A 17,388-nucleotide genomic window follows, 5' to 3' on the forward strand; every position below is an offset into this window, starting at 1 on the left:
TGCAAGAGATAAGGTGCAAAGACGAGTAGGTCGACACGAAAACAATGGTGATGTTCCATACATGCCTTTGAAATTCCACACCAATCGAGCCCTATAATAAAGATGGTAACTGCATAGTTGGTGGGAACAATTTTTTTAAATATTATAGTAAGTTTTAGAAATTAATTTGAATTTAATCACAATAGCTAGTGTTTATTATTATAAGAGTTGTACATTGATGCAATAATGACTTGTACGTTATAATTAATATCTCGGTTTTGAACAAATTTTATGTTAGAACGTCGAGAGATAAAAATACATCATTACAGTAAGTTCAGGGTTTTTTTTAAAAAAAGTCATTATATAGTTAAAGATATAAAAGCAAACAAAAAAATAAATAAAGTTGTGAAGTATAAAGGTAAATATGGGGGGCCGTAGTAGTAAATATTACTTATATTTACAAATAGTTAACTAAGGTTGAGGGGATATTAATGTAAGTTTGTTTTTTTTATGTATTTTGATTGTGACAAAAGACTACTATACCCCCTTTTAACTACTTTAAGACACGCATAAAGTGTTGTACCTCAAGAATTACAAGTTATACTTCTTCGTCATTGACTCCTCAATTATATATATATATATATGGGGTTAAAACTTAGCACTTTATTAAACTAAATAAATTGATTGTAAAAATGTTAAAATTGGTGATAAATTTTGATAGTTAGAGATGCTTATGAATTTGCGTACAACTCTAATAAATCTTCATAAACTCCTTAACCTTGAGATGATAATCTCTCATTGGTTCATTCCATTCTCCATAGTTCATATCCTCTAAATATTCATACACCTCGAACACCCATTTAGGTAGCAAGTTCATCGTCCCAATATTCTCAGTATAGTATATGTTTTATGAACTCTAAATGGGTTATAACATTTACTGGGTTATAACATGTATTTATTTGTTAAACCCTCTCATAAGCAAATAATAATTTCGTGGGTTACGGGTCTCACCAAACATGGATAGCCCTTAAATGGGTTTTAGCATCTCATTTATTTATGAAATAACCCATTAATCCTCGAACAATAATTTTCGTGGGTCATGGGTCTCATCAAACCCTGTTAGCCTGATCGATGTTGAAAGGTCAATAAAAAACATTTATAAAATACCTTTACTAGCCAAGGCATGTAAGGTGTAAAATCCACAGGGAATTAGTGAAAAATGCTAATTAAACTCATAATTTATTAATTATTAAACTATGTGGATAGACGATGTCAAGCGGTTTGAATAATTTCTTAAGTGAAAACACTGTTACTTTTAGTTGTAAACAATTATGAGAAAATAACCAACTCCTGGTTTCAGGTTTTGAAACAAGTTGGACAGGTAATTAAACCTATTGGGAAATATCTTTGTTTGTATTAATAAACTAAAAGACTAAATATTTGGCTATGCTGATTTTCAGAACTTAATCTGAGTGATGACACAGCTAAATAATGATCTAACTGATTATCAGTTTTAGGTTTTGATGAATGGAATCAGTGTTATGGTTAATGATAAACGGGTCAATGACGATAAGAACTCAATCTTAAATGTTGACGATCACAAATCACTTAACTTACAAACCTTGAAAACATTCAATTACGAAAAACTGTTTAAGCACACAAACAAAACCAAAAGTTCGACTAACCGAATGATTAACCAAATCCAAATCCAAAGTTAAGGTTTAAAGTACCAAAAAGCCAAAATACAACTCAACCCTACGCCCAGATATGGTTACGAGATCTTTAGCCTTGCATCTTCATCTTCAGTAGCTCGATTATGGTGTGGAAGGATGAAAGTATGGATGATTATGGTGATTGGTAGATGTTAGAATGGTGGAATAGGCTCCCAAAATTGCCCCAAGATGATAAAGAATGAAGTCAAATAGATCTTAGGATTTCTTAGGCTTAAATATTGAGTAAAATAATAAAAAACCCAAAATTCCCGTCAGACCAGCCGTAGCCGCTACGGCTGGCCACCATAAGCTATGGCTGGTACAGTACCAGAAAACCGTTTTTTCATAAAATCTTCATTCCAACTTCGTTTTCCTCACCGTTTGCGGTCCCGTCTTCGTATTTCAATTCTCTATCATATCATATATCATTACTTCCATTTTCACTCCATCCTAAATACTCCAAGTTAATTCTTTTTAAGCTCCGATCACTTACAATCATAAAAGCAATCAAAGTACTCATACTCGATACATATAAACAATTAAAACACACCATATTAAGCACTTAGAACGCGTTCTTTCACCCATATATTAAATCCCCAAACTTATTCTTTTTCGTCATGAAAAATATTTACAATGAAATCAGAATCAGAAATTAGTTTTAAAAAACATTTAGTTTGTTTAATTAATTACATATAACACAAAAACCGCGATTACCGGCATGGCTATCCACTTAAACCCAACCGCCGACAAATCAGACCCCTAATCATGTTTAGCTTTTAAGTTCAAGTTAACATTCAGTCTAAGGGTCTGTAAGACCCCGAATCCCGGGAATCCTACGGTTGGTAATCATACAAGAAACTTATAAAAATTTAAAACCAAGAAAAATTTCGTTTTATTTAAAACCGATTCAAAGTAAATAACAGTGTAATAATAAGTGCCAAGATTCCCAAACACTTAACAAAATTTTCACCCAAAGCAACTCGTTTTATTTGAAAACCGGTTCAGAGTATAAAATCAGCGGAAAGTCATAAGTATCAAACAAGTTCCCCAAAAACCAGGTAAATACGCCCAAAACCAAATTTAAATGCGTTTAATAATAAATGAAAATAAACAGTCTTCATTATTAATTTTCCCGACTAGCTATGCCTTCAACCGACCGAGTAGTCTCGAGCACGTCCAAGTGGTAAGAATCCTCCTCTTAACCTGAAACTCACACTAACATACACACAAAGTCAGCTTGAGCTGAGTGAGTTCAAATTTTAATAAACAACATTATATAAAACATTCCAAGAGTTTAAATATAATACGGGATATGAGCAGTTAGGCCATAATAAATGATAAGTAGTCATACTTATATATATCTATATAATTATATCCCTAAGCATAACATCCAAGTAATAACATCAGGGTCGAGCATACGTACAACCCAAACACGTAACATTCCATCCGAGTAATAACATCAGGGTCGAGCACACGTACAACCCAAACACGTAACATTCCATTCACCGTATGCAAACACAAAGTAGGCATATGTAAACATCCTTAGTCGATAACGACTAATTAACATCGCCAGGCCATATAGTAACACGTGTATAAACATACGTATATCTATTATTCCAAGATATACCATACTACAAGTAAGCCTATGGGCCATAAGGTATCACATGTGTATACATACTTAAATATCATCACAAAATATACCATAGTATAAGTGAGTCTATGCAAAATCATTTAAGCGGTTTATTAAGTAAAAACAGTTTGGTGTGTACGCTAGCCCAACACTTGAAAAGAGTGAAAAGGGACATCATGAACTCACCTGACACGAGGCACAAAATCACCACGAGTTAGAGAACCTCAAATCCAATCCGCAAATCACAAGCCTGTCGGATTGCACACAAAGATTACTAACTAAACCGTACAGACTCGTTTATCCTATGAGGCGTCCTAACATGATTTAATGGACCTAAAGCCCCAACCATACTAATACCATTCACATCAGCCCCCGAGGCTATGTATTTACCAAAACCACCCTTAGTTAATTCCGGGGACAAAGGATTTCCAAACTACACCCGAAAGTTGTTAATTGTATCGAATACGCGCGTTAACGAGTTGTTTATGCACTTGGCAACCAACTCAGCCCCGTGTGGAACAATTAAGTATAATTACATCTAACAAGTCCACACGACACTAAGCGATTTGAATGGGTCGGAAAATCGCTTGTACAACGCATAAACTACCAATTAAACGCGAATTTGCGTTGTACCGACCCGTTTGAGCAACCGACAACCAATTCAGCACCATGAACTTAAAAAAATAGTTTTTCACAGCCCTTAATTCATACCGAGGCTACAAAATCTGAATTGGTTATTAATTCCCTCAAACAACGTGCTAGACGCCACAATCAACGAACTAGACAACCGAAATCCTAGTTTTCACTTCATCAACAATTGAACAATCTAACGAATGCCAAAACTCATGATACTAAAGTATGATATACAATACATACCTAGGAAGATGATAGAGCAAGAACTTCAATTAAAACAGCCCCGAAAAGATCTCAATTGGTCAGCCACCGGTTAAGTCCTAAACCGAAAGAATTGATCAATGTCGAGTATAAGGAGCAGATTTTAGCATGCGAAGATGCATTTTATTACATAGGAAACCATATAAATCAATTATGAAATTTTTACCAGACTTTAATAAATATCTTAGGCTTTCAAAATTATTTTTTTTATATTTTTCTAATCCACAAAAAAATCATAAAAATTCCTCCAACACAAAAAGGTACGTGCAGCTATTTTAGTGCGCAACAAAATGGTTTTATTTTTATAAAAATCATTATCAAACCAAATTAAATGATTCTAATTGGGTATGATTCCTAACTCAAAATATTAAGTTCCAGAAGTGGAACCAACCAATTTGTACTTGTCGAAAAAGAGTTATGATGTCGGGAAGATAGACCAGAATCCGTCATCCCGCATCAGCTTTGACACTCGATCTTATAAAATCATAAAAAGCATTCAAATCTCGTCCAAAAATTACATATTATACCTTTATGGAAACTATACTCAAATTAGAACATCATAGAAATAAGAATCGATCAAAATCAATAAATTTTAATCGAGTTACAGACCAAGAAATAAACGATTATGAATCTGTCAAAAACTGTTTTAATCAAAATTCAAACCCTAAAATGCTCAACAAAGTGTTTAATGGTGAAAAAGACTTGTATTTGGGTAGGACCGACCTTGAATTAGACTCGGGATGGCTGGAACTTGGCTGGAGCTGCACGGAAATCGATGAGGGAGGCTGGTGAGAGGCGTCGATCAGAACTAGGAGGAAGGAGAAGGAGTTTTAGGGTTTATTTATATAAAATGTTACATGTAGGCCCAAACTTGTAAAATGCAATAACTTGGATGAAAGGTTGGATAATTTAACTTACGAGAATGACAAGGAGGCCCCCGAAGAATGCCAGATCAATCCCGATAAATATACAAACTCTAATAGGTTTAAGTCTTTTACCGGAAATTTACGGGCGTTACAGGGTCCCACACCTAGACTCACAAATCCTCCTAATTTGTTTCAGATATGCCAAAGCAAAGATGAAACCACAAAGATTTTTTTACCACTTTAACCCAAAAACTTGTAAATCTTCATAAAATCTTCATTCCAACTCCGTTTTCCTCCCCATTTCCAGCTACGTCTTCGTATTTTAATTCTCTATCATATCATATATAATTAATTCCATTTCCACTCCATACTAAATACTCCAATTAGTTTCTATATGCTTCGATCGCCTATGATCTTAAAAGCAATCAAAGTACTCGTGTTCGATACATATAAACAATTAAAACACACCATATTAAGCACTTAGAACACGTTATTTCACCCAAAAATCATAGCCCTTAAACTGGTTATAACATAAAATTTATTTGTGAAACTGTTTAATTATCAAACCCTAATTTAATTTCTCTCCTCTACATATTCTCCGACACCGGTCTATCCACTCCATCACTGGCTAACTTCTGATTACCACTCACCATCGTCAACCTCCACTCTCATGCATTAACCACTATCGTCACCTACATCAACCGCCCATTTTTCATAAGACAAATATTTGTGTTCATGTTTGTTCGTTTAAAAAAATTAACATGTTCGTATTGTTTTATGTTCGTTCGCTAAAAATCTAAAAAACTACACATCTCAATTGAAAGACCCAAAACTTAAAAAAATTAATGAACGAACAAACTAACATATACGTATTAAATCAAAACAAAACCACGTTAAAAAATAAAAACAAATCATTATAAAATATTAAAAAGCAAAACGATTTAAAACAAAAACCTAAATAAACCTTGTAACATGGGATGATTAAACTAATACACACACACACACATAGGGGAAGAATAAAGAGATAACTCCTTGTTAGAGTGAGAACTAAAAAACTCATAACTTTAGGGTTATAATTGTAAATTGCCTTTAACGAAAAAACTAGTGTCACTTCCCTGTTAGACGAGCTCGTCGGCCTCCATGTGCAATGATATTGTTACAAACCATCTTTCTATAGAAATTAACACCAGCAAATCGCAAATCGTGACAACTCGATTGTTCAGAACCCTAGTGATCGATTATTTCAATCATGTTATATGTCAATTGTAGGTATTTCAATTCGAATAATTTCTTTTATTTTTTTTACTTTAATCAATAAATTACTGATAATATGCTTGTTTCATGTATTAAATTGATAGTTTAATTGATTACTCGAGATTTACGACATGATTAGTAGACAATTGATTGTTAATTATGAGTTGACCTGGAATTAGGATCGCACGGCACTCAATTTGAACTAATTGCTGGATTAAGTGTTATGATTTGTAATACATGTATTACATATGTGTAATACTTGCATTACATACATGTATTAATAAATGGATTCCATACGTGAATTAGGTAAATGGACAAGATGTGCAACATATGCATTACGTATGTGCAATTCTAAGTATTGCGCATGCGTCGTATTTACTTATTTAGTAGTGGTGGTGGTGGGGGGTGTTCATTTGTTTTCTTATGATTTTGAAGTATATGTTAAAATTGGGTCTTGATTCTTCTTATTTAATTGATTAGTACAATATTGGTTTTCAATTTTTGTGCTTAATCCATCAACGTAGGTTAATCAATTGCTTGCTTAAGAATGTCCTCCAACTGTTTGATGAAATGTATCAAAGCAAATTAGTTGAAAATCAATGAAGCAAATATATGATTAATAATGCTCTTGAATGAAAACTGCTGTAAGTTTGAACTTTGATTCATGCTTCTATTTTTTGGCTATGTTAATTTGATTTTTAAATAAGTATTATGATAATGATCGACTGATGCTTTTAATAGGTTAAAGCCTAAAGGGGAGGAACGAGACTAGCATGCCCACAAATACGGTAACAACACAAATGTTTTTTTACACATTTAACTACAAATTCGGGATGGACTGAAAAACTTGGGAAACCCTTGTCCTAGCGCCTACCTGGAAAGCAAAATATAAGGGAAATATGACTTGACCAAGAACATAGTGTAATATTGCAGATTTGGGTTTTGGTCTTTTTGGTTTAAGTTATTGGTTTTTTGTCCATCACTAATTACTCTCACCTATTATTTAATATTACATACATGTAATACATGTATTACGGATGTGTCATACAGAGTATGACAAACGTGTAATACCGAGTATTACATATATTTGTAATACTGCTAATACTACATATATGTAATAATAAAATATATTCAGATATGCAGTTTGTTGACTATTCAAACATTTTATAGTTTTGGAGCTGATTTATGATCATACTTTTGATATATGGTCTGTTGGTTGTTTTAGATTTATATGGGTAAAATTTTGTTCCCACGTACACGAAATTACCATTACCATAATCTCTTTTCGCAACCTACTACATCACAATGCAAACTCTACACCATCAAGTAACGAGCATGCACATAAATCAGGTGTTGATGCACGCGTATTAACACTATGCAATGAGCAAGAAATAGATGTGGTTGATTTTTGATGAGGAGTAAATTTTTTGTTTAAATATTTGTAGAAGAAAGATGCATTGCTTTGGTCAATATTGTAGTCAATTACTTTTGAATACAATGTGTTAGTAATGGTTTCAAAATTATATTGTCTGATATAGGAGTGTGCAACGTGTATGAATTATATCGGAACCGAACATCTACAAATGGGTCGTTCCAGGTTTTGAAATGGGTTTGTGGGTATGGTATAGACCACCAACTTGCAGCTAGTTGATTTTTTAAACCATGTTTTAAACGGGATTTTGGAACTGCTTTACGCCATAATAAGTTATCCGACAAACTATGGGAAATTTTAGTGTTTTTTTATGCATAAATATGGTTTGTTGTGTGTACTCGTTAGAAAGTTATATGATGCATTTCCAAATTAGTTGTGAAAATTCATCTGGCGCAGATCCAAAAATAGTACATCTAGTCAAGAAAAAATTTCCCATACTTTGACATGGTAGAGGGTTGACTAACAGTAGTATAGGTTGTTTGCATGAATATTACATGAATGGTTTACATGAAATGGACCTCCAACCTGCTGCTACCATGCAATCAGAATGAATTAATAGTTTGCATGATAAGATTTGTGGAACTGGTTTATATGCAAACTGTCTCTTAAGATGAATGTGAATATATATAGTAGCAGTAGGAGTTTCATAGGTTCGTGTGTTCACGACCTGGCCCGGACCATTTCCGGTATAGATTGAATTTCAAAAGAAGAATCCGACCATATATGTCTGTTAAACAGATTTGGCGGGTTAGGTACACGGGTTTGGCGCGTGTGACCTATGTAATGCTCACCCCTAGTCTGATAAACTTTATATGACATAAACTACATATTATGAAATAAAAACATACCATGCTTAGAAAAATTAAGTAAAATATACACCGTGCAACGCATATGTAATACATATATACGGTTGACATGAGGCTTTATAATCCTCCTTTTATTTTATTAACTACTATTTTATTTTCAACGACACGTTTTCTATTTCTTGGTTACTTCCTTGATGTTAGATTTCCATCACCAGGTTATAAGCTAAATAAATATTTAGTGTTTATATGTAATACAAATGTTGTGCATATATGCAATATTGTAGTACTACATATATGTATTGCAATAGTTCCGCATATACGTAATATAATAGTACTGGTTTTAAGCAATACAATAGTACTGCAAATATATAATATAGCAGTACTAGTATACTGCGTATATGTAATACAATAGTATTATGCATATGTAATACAATTTATACAAGCATATAATAGTGCTTCAAAAAATATATGTAATAGAAATACTGCATATATACAATATACCTAAATAAATGTCGCATTAATATAACTATCACAATTTCCAGATACACTATGTATATGCATTACTAATAAATACATGTGGCTACACTGACATTGTTAAGTTCAAACATACATATTACACATACGCAATATAATTAAGCATATACAATTACACCAACAAAATATGCATTAAAGTACATCATTTATGTACTTCAATATTGAACCTTAGACATATAATAGTTCCGAATCGAATCTCTTTAGAAAGAAGATCTTTTGTCTCATGGTAGCCTGCTCCAGTCCCCTTACGAAACTTTCGTTATTGGGTTAGCCATACACTTCACATGTTTCTAGCGATTCACATGGCATCATTAAATGATACAAGTCTTGGATAAGAATCTACAACGCACTAGAACGCCCTTGTTGACGATCCTTTACTCCGACAGCATCTAGGGTTCCTCGAACAATGTGATATCTCACACCGGGTAGTCTGATCCTATTCTTTACTAATGGTTGTTGACTAAAGGATGCATGGGACTCTTTTTTCTCGTTGCTAGGCTTTCAACCAAGTGCTTTTCCATCTTAGGTGAACGAGCTACGATCTCGCAAGGCACTACTGTAGAGCTCTTTGGGCCTGCCGCTGTCTCAATCGATAAACTTTGAAGATTAGCCTACTGAACGATTCTATCTTTTATTTAATGAAATGAAAAATGAAAATTTCCTACTGAACGAGATTATTATTATTTAATTTCAAGATTGATTTTCGTTGAAGAGTTCTCTCTGTCCCTCCGTCCCCCAATTAGCTAGTTGTCCCGTCCGTCGTCCAATCCCTCACTTCGTTTCTGATAGTCCGTTAGTAGTCCCTACTGAGCAATCTAGCTGCAATCGAGCTAGCATTGAAATGGAAAGAGTAGAGTGAAAGTAGGACGAGGTCTGCCCTTACATTTCCTGTTAGTAGGAGTGGATTAGTTAGAGTCGGTCCGTTCTCTTGTTTCAGAAGCTAGGGACAAGCCTTCCTCCATCCTATTCAATAGCCTATCGAGCCAAGCCAGATCTGCAGCCAGTGACGATAACTAAGTAGTTAGTAGAATTAGTATAAGTAGTAGTTGACTGGGACGATCCACTAGATCCTAAATTTAATACATCAACACTGCATTTCTGCAGTATATATACAATACATTAGTATTGCATATATATATGTGTCAGTGCTGCATATATGTAATGCATTAGTGTTGCATACAACTTATACAGATCATATATTCTAAATTGATCCTCTTAGTCTTCATTTTCCTCCCCATGCTCCTCAAGCTTGTATTCCTTGTCCACCAGTGTTGTTTGTTTCATTTTCCCTGACCTTTAGTGGTCTTCGTGTATATGTAATATATGTAAAGTCATTGATACGAATGTATGCATCACAATACAAATGTGCATCATATGTAATAAAATATCTAAAGCTTATCATCGAAACTATTATTTTCATCGTTGTTTTTCAGAATCAGCCTCGTCTTCATTGTATAATAACTTCCCCTGTTTCACTTTCTGCTTGTTTTTTTACCCCCTTGTTGTTTTGTATCTATATCATATAGGCAATGCCATATTCTAAAAAAATTTAGAAATATTTAGCAAAATGTAGTTGCAATAGTTATGAAGAAAAGTTAGCACGATAGTGGATTATGATTCAAGTACCAATTATCAAATTTTTTCATATAACTAGCTTTAAGCTTTAAACAAAATTTCAACAAAAATAATCGAGCAAGCATGTGATTACTATAACGAGTTCCTTTAGGCATTTCATCAAACATAGTTGTAGGGCATACTGAATCAAATGATAAATTAAGCTTATATTGATCAATTAAGCAAAAAAAAAAAAGTACATTTACACATGCATACTAAACATATACAACTACATTAACATTACTACGTTTAACACTACATATATGCAATGTAACTAAAAATATGAAGTAAGAACATCATTTATGTACTACATATATATAATATTCTACTGATTATGTAAAATACCTAAACTGATACGAATGTGTAACACTAAATATACACATCATTCATAAACAATCAATCTTAGTAACGTTCATCAACGTATGTTGTTCTTCGTTAAAAAACAGGGTATTGGTTTGAAATAGCGCCTAATCGACAATGATAAAGTGTAAATTGAATGATTAATCCCGCTTACAGTTTACCAGCTGGTGTTTCTGAGTTTTTGCTTGATTTTGTCATCAATCGGATGAAATAGAAGATCAAAAGGGTGATTTTGAATAAACCCTAGTTATTAACAAGCAATGAGAGGACACACGACTGTGATGAACGATAGTTAAAAGTTTGTGTAATTCCAATTTTACCTTCATCGTTAAAAAAACCCACATTTTTTTTCTTTTCTCCCTTCTTTTTTTAGCCATTGATAAAGTAAAATCAATGATTTTGAGTGAAGTTCTCTAGTTCTCTCTTAAATATGAGTTCTCTCTTGATCCCCCCCCACATATATATATATATATATATGATCAGGATCATACGAGAACTTTTTGAAAGTTGAGAACCATTTTGGACAACAAAAAACCCTAAAAATAAAAAAAAATTATAAAACAAAAAAAATAAAAAAACAAAATTCTTATTTAGTATCCCGGTTTCATAAAAAAAATTCTCAGTTAGCTAAATTATACATATATGTGTAATATGTACATATATATACACACATGTCTTTTTATACACATATGTATAATTTAAGGTAAATGATAATGTACATATGTGTACATTACGTAACTAGAGATTAAATGAAATTATACACATGTGTATAGATATAATACGAATTATTTTTTTTTTTGTTTTTTTTATGAAACCGGAATGAAATATAAGAATTTTGGTCTTTTTACCTTTTTAAAAATTTCATTTTTTTTGTTTAATAAATTTTTAAATATTTTTAGAGGTTATTTTAGTAGTCCAAAATGGTTCTCAAAGTTCTTAATTTGCAAAAGGTTCTTTTAGAATTCTTACCCTATATATATATATATATGGGTGAGTTAAAATAAAAAGAGATAGTTTTCTAGAAAGAGTAAGAATAGATATAGCTTTTGGATTTAGAATATAGTGGTTAAGATTAATACTTTTCAAAATATCAAATAGTTTCCTATGATCTAGGATTTAGTTATATAGTGTTTTAAATAGACTCAAATAGATTCTTAACTTCAAATTTTATGTCATTCTTACCATTCCTAGAAAATTATTTATTTTTATTTAAACTCTAATACACACACACACACACATCAAGTTTGTGGTCGGTGGTGCTACCGCCACCTCCTTCATATGCAAACCCTTAACTTTCATCAAGTTACACAATCAACCCCATGAGTTTCATCAAGTTATATATACCTTCATATATTCATACTTTTATACTTTCATTCATACATTCTTTCATACTTTCATACATTCTTGTCTTAGCTTACTAATACATGCATAATTATTTCTATGTTTTAAAGAGCCTTTCGCTCTATAAGCTCACATATATTGTTAAGGTCAGCCACCGTCATTTCACAAATATTATTACGGGTCTGCCACCTTTCTTTCATAGATATTATTAGGGTCTGTCACCCTCTCCTCACAGATATTATAAGGGTCTGTCACCCCCCTTACATAGATATTATTAGGGTTTGCCACCCTCCTTACGCATATATTATTAGGGTCTGCCACCCACGTAAGCATACAACCATACAGCCATACGTACATTTCTTTATATATAACCAGGCATATGTATCTACATAAATACTTCTAACCTTTTCTACTTTTGTAGATCATTCATATATCAATTATAAGTCATTCATATAACATACACTTATCACCTAAGGTAAGTTTATTAACTAAGCACATATGAGTATGCACACAGCCCCGAAAATCATAACGAAGAAAGGGACTAGAAACTCACCTGGATCCTGTTGCTCTTGGAGTTATTTGTAATACCTCTCTTCAACTGGGCACAGCTAACTGTTTAACAAGTTACAAGCATCACTTAACTACTTCTAATTAAATCATATTATATGTTAGTGAAGCCTCTAATGAATGGGGGTCTGGGACAGTGTCTCTGGTAGCAGGGTCTAAGGGGCAGAGGCCTTAGTTGGGGTTGAATTTGTAAACGAATCGAATCGAGTTTCAAATGAATCGAATCGAGCCCCAAAACGAATTAATGCCCAACTAATCAAATTGAATTCTAAATTGAATTGAATCGAATCCTAAATGAATCGAATCAAATCTCAAATGAATCAAATCGAATTCCAAAATGAATCGAATCGAATCCCAAATGAGTCGAATTGAATTTCAAAACGAATCGAATCGAATTCTAAAAAGAATCTAATCGAATCCCAAACGAATTGAATCGAATTTCAAAATGAATCGAATCGAGTATTCAAATGAATCGAATTTTCTTCTAATTGAATCGAATTCTTGGAATTTAATTCAATACTGGTTTTTTATGGCCTTTCTGTTTTAATCGATTCCTTCCCTCCCCTTATGCCCATTTTACCAATAAAACAAGTTCTGGGTCATAACAACTTCATATTTCAGTTCTTACATGGTCCGAACTTCATTTACCCATCTTTTTCTTGAGTCTAACTTTATTCGTTTCATCCGAAACAACATTCATAACTCGTTTTTAGTTAAGTTTGTATTTTTCTTGTTTAATATAAGCTGATCTAATACCCTATCGATTTTAATGGCAAACCAACATCAAATACATAACCTTTTATCTTAAAACGTACCTTTTCTTGGATCAGGTTTGGTTCGGATCTGAATCAACACATGAATCTAGATGTGCTTTTTGTTTGTCTACGAAAATCGGCTGCGAATCACCCGCGTTCTTTGCTCGGATCTGGATCCGGTATGCAGGAGAGTGTTTGTGTCTGTTTTTGAGTATGTATAGAGACAAGGTGGAAATGAGGGTTTAGGGTTTTGGGAGGTTTAATGGTGTTTAAATACCCCCAACCCCATGGACCTTAAGGCCCATCACCATCCCTTAATCCATCTTTTATTTTTCAATCCCACACTAAACTTATTATTATTCAAGTTATTAAATAACGGTCTTTTATTATTTATTTATAAAAGTAGGAAGTCACAATTAATAATTTATAAATTAACACTCCATAAAATATCTAGTCTAACTAATACCTAAATAAGAATAACGCATACAAAGGGTGAAGCTTGGACGAGTTCGTCGGAGGGGGGGGGGGGGGGGAGAGGGGTTAGCGGACTCCTAATGTATTAAGAAAATCATAAATGAAGGGGCCAGACTCAAATTTTCAGTCAAAAGAGGGTAACTTTACACTACGCGTACAATTTTTTTTAGCGAAAACGAGTAAATTTACAATACTGCGTAAAAAGGGGGGGGGGACCCCGCCCCTCAGTAATCCTCGCAATTGAGCATACATATATTTAATAATTATGTTATCATATACTAGTATTATTATATTTCTTTTTAATTTTTAAAATTTAAGATGTTACAATAAATACATGTGTTAGGGTTCTCATTTGACACATCGAGTGCTATGGAACAATTAATACTAAATAATCACACAACCATACCACCGTCGTCAACCTACCATAGTCACGCCGTCGTTATGCCGCCGTGAGCATGAGAAATTAGCCGAAGCCAATTTTACTAAGGGTCAAGATGATGAAACATGGTTTTTTGTCGGTGTTTGCGTGCATTGAATCTAGCGTTCAAGAATGGTTCGTACACAAAGTCTTCTTTTGTTTAATTAACTTTAAAATTCTTGTACGACACCCAACTGGATGGGTGAGTGCGGTGATATGTGAATAAGATGAAAAAACCACTCATAGAGCCAGTGAATTGGCATTCTATAGATGTTAATCACCCATTGGCACCTATGATTGTGTATGTAGCGCGCTAAGGGGGTGTTTGGGTGAACTTTTAAAACTTGCTTATAATTTGCTTGTTTGCTAATTCAAATGCAAAATGTGATTGACAAAACTCCTCAAAAAGCTTTAAATTGATGCTTTTCAGAAGTTGCTTTTGCTTTTCAAAAGTAAATAAACAAAAAATCAATCTTAAAAGTTCACCCAAACACCCCCTAAATATCGTAAAAATTGGAAGAATCCTGATAATGGTAAGGATAATCTCCAAGAAAATCAAGGACAAGTTTTATTCTAGTAAGAATGATGCGGGCTAATAACTCGAATGAGCAACTCGTATGTGAAGCAGTGGGAGTGCCGGAGTGTAGAAGAAAGGTGAAAAAACTATCCATAACTTATAAAATTTATCATCATAAAACCTTTTTAATAATTTATTATGTATTTTATATTGTTGATAAGTATAGTGTGAAATTAATATCTCGATTTATGCTTTCTATTTCATTTAAGAGAGTAGTCGATATGTGAACACTTTGATCAAACTTAATGAGTGAACAATATATGAATATAGAATAATTCATGTGTTACTTGCGACAGCTTTTGTTATTATAAAACAATTCCTTCTATATGAGTTTTAGAACATTTTCTAACGCACGCACACATTGTATTCAACCTTTTCTATCATGCTTAAATAATAGAAACAACATTTCACATATATTACTTTATTTTGGAAAATGAGTTGTTCTAATACAACTTAATACCAAAGAGCAGCGTACATAAATACCAAGCCGAAAATATATTTAACGTAGAATGAACGGCTTGCTTATTTGTGAAACCAGTAGATGCCTTTCTTCTGTTCACTGGCAGCAGCTTCATCAGGTTCAATAAAAATGCAATCCTTTGTCTCTCTCCAGATGGCCTGTAGAATGGGTGTATCATCGAACTTGTAGTACTCACCCAAAATAGGCAGCACGGCTGCCCTAGCTTCGAAGGTATGGTAATGTGGAATTTTGGGGAAAAGATGGTGAACAGTGTGGGTTCGAGTTACGTCATGGAAAGCATGGTTCAAGAATCCAAAGTTTCTGTCTACGGTGGCCAGAGCACCTCGAAGCCAGTCCCACTCGGTTGAGTCATAGTGAGGGATGGAAGGGTGAGTGTGGTGTAGATACGTGAGTAAGATGAAGAAGCCAGTCATGAAAAGCATGGGCATTCCATAGATGTTAATCACCCATTGGGTGCCCATGATTGTGGCAGCACGGTAAACCGCGTAACAAGTAGCAAGAACTCCGAGATCGGTGAGGAAAATCTGAAAGCGCTCGCTGTCGTTAAAGATGGGACTGTATGGGTAAAAGTGACTCGTGATTCCCTTCTCGTATTTCCTCCCATAAAAGTTGAATATGAAGTACAAAGGAAAGCCAAGAACAATCTTGAACACAAATACCATAAATGATCCAAGTGGGTTGTTTAGAATTTCGGAATATAGTTTGTCAGACTTGCGTCTAGGGATCCAGACCTCGTCGTACTCAATGGAGTTGGTGTTAGCATGGTGGGTACGGTGGCTGTATTTGAATCCGAAGTATGGAGTGAGGATCAATGAGTGGACGATAAACCCAACGGTGTCATCGAGCCATGGATATTCACTAAACGCGTTATGGCCGCATTCGTGGCCGATGACCCACAAACCCATAAGATACGCACCTTGAAAGAACCAATAAACAGGCCATGCAACATATGCCAAAGGTTTAGGAAGGAGGGGAATAAAAGTATCTGCGAGATAGTATAAGGCACCCACAAGGATAAAATCACGGATAACCGCTGCAAAAGAGCGTACTAGGGAACGCTCGAAACAGTGCGGTGGAATGGCTTTCTTGAGATCGCTAAGCTCGAATGGAGGTTTAGAGATTGAAACACGCTTGTGAGCGAGAGGTTTATCGTCGGTGGTAGAAGCAACATTCATCCGACCACCAGCACCCATGGTTTCTACCTGCATACCATAGTTAATTGTTTATTAGCGTATATTCATAACTATAGTTTGAATCTATAATCAATCCTAATAATATCGATTCGTACCTTCAAGACCAAGTTTTTAGCTTGTGTCTTGTGCTAATGTTACTGCACTGTCGTACTCCAACTGGAGAATCTATGTTGCCATTTATAGTTGCAGTTTCAACTTTGGCTGCTGCAATAAACTCTATTTCATAAAATTAAAAAGTTAATCTACAGAAAATTTTTCCTAAACCCGAACACATATATTGACTTCATAAATAAGGTAATGCATTTCGCTAACAGAATATATGTTTTGTTTCCAACCATGGTCACTTTTTCTCACAAGTCCTTTTATTTAAGAAAATTAATATTAATGTAATATATAATATAGATTAAAATTCACAGTCTCAATAAAGAAGTAAATTAAACGGAAAGTGCAAATACACAAAGATACAAAAACTTGGTTGGTAGATATACGTGGACAAAATCA

The 17,388-nt window shown here is 33.9% G+C and overlaps 1 pseudogene across 1 annotated transcript; it reads right to left on the reverse strand.

Moving 5' to 3' along the window:
* Positions 1–15,722: 15,722 nt before the first annotated feature.
* LOC143618653 (delta(12) fatty acid desaturase DES8.11 pseudogene) lies at positions 15,723–17,057 on the reverse strand (annotated as a pseudogene). Its single transcript, XR_013151063.1, has 2 exons — positions 16,983–17,057; positions 15,723–16,896 (listed from the first exon to the last, which is right to left on the reverse strand). The product of XR_013151063.1 is annotated as a delta(12) fatty acid desaturase DES8.11 pseudogene (transcript).
* Positions 17,058–17,388: the final 331 nt, after the last annotated feature.

This window comes from Bidens hawaiensis, unplaced genomic scaffold, assembly GCF_021521415.1.
Source record: "Bidens hawaiensis isolate Kalapana, Puna unplaced genomic scaffold, B.hawaiensis_p1.1 tig00419722_1, whole genome shotgun sequence".
In the NCBI taxonomy this organism is placed as follows: Eukaryota; Viridiplantae; Streptophyta; class Magnoliopsida; order Asterales; family Asteraceae; genus Bidens; species Bidens hawaiensis.